Source organism: Schistocerca nitens, chromosome 2 (assembly GCF_023898315.1).
Source record: "Schistocerca nitens isolate TAMUIC-IGC-003100 chromosome 2, iqSchNite1.1, whole genome shotgun sequence".
NCBI lineage: Eukaryota > Metazoa > Arthropoda > Insecta > Orthoptera > Acrididae > Schistocerca > Schistocerca nitens.
The window spans coordinates 855,236,259-855,237,038 of NC_064615.1; positions in this window are offsets into that span (position 1 = coordinate 855,236,259).

A 780-nucleotide genomic window follows, 5' to 3' on the forward strand; every position below is an offset into this window, starting at 1 on the left:
TATATTTTAACAATAAGCCTTAAAACCTTTTTTACTGCCATTCCTGGTGTCTGATGCTTTCTCCGGTGTTTGTGGCGACTTGCCTTTAATATTTCAATACCTGCGATCTGTAAGTTGCAGCGAGTTTTAAACAGTTCTTAGTTTATTGCAATTTCTAGTGTGTAAGGCTTTCTGCCGATATCACAGTGGCTTGCTTTTAAAACATTATCTGATATATCTGTATTTAATGGTGAGTTGCTAAATTGTAACTCACTGAAAACACTATTGCTTACACAGTTATTTATTTCTTCATTAATAACGTGTGGTATTTTCATTTGTTGTTGAGTCTCGAATTATTGGTTTAAAATAAATTGTTTGTAACTGTAAAAGGCAACCGATTCTATTTGATTACGGCCCAGTCCACAATCGTAACCGAATCCAGCTTTCTCTTGACTACCAGGTTTCAGAAACCTTTTAGTATTATCATTTCACTCACTGTTACTGTTTTGAAGATATCTTGTAGGTGGCCACTATGGTTGATACTCAGACAATCTGCGACACAAATCGTTCACGTCTAGTTCAATCAACTGTGTGGATATGTTTCCGATTTCTGCACAAATGGTGTCCCTAAGTTCCACGATAGTGTGTAAATGTGCTGCCGTACGACCAAGGAATCGAACAGACTATGAGTGTTGCCCCAGGTGGTTTCAGAACGGATTCAATCACGAAAAAAAATCTGTAATAATTTTAATATATTAGCTCCGCAAGGAAGCGATGACCCTCAGGAATTAACAATAAGAG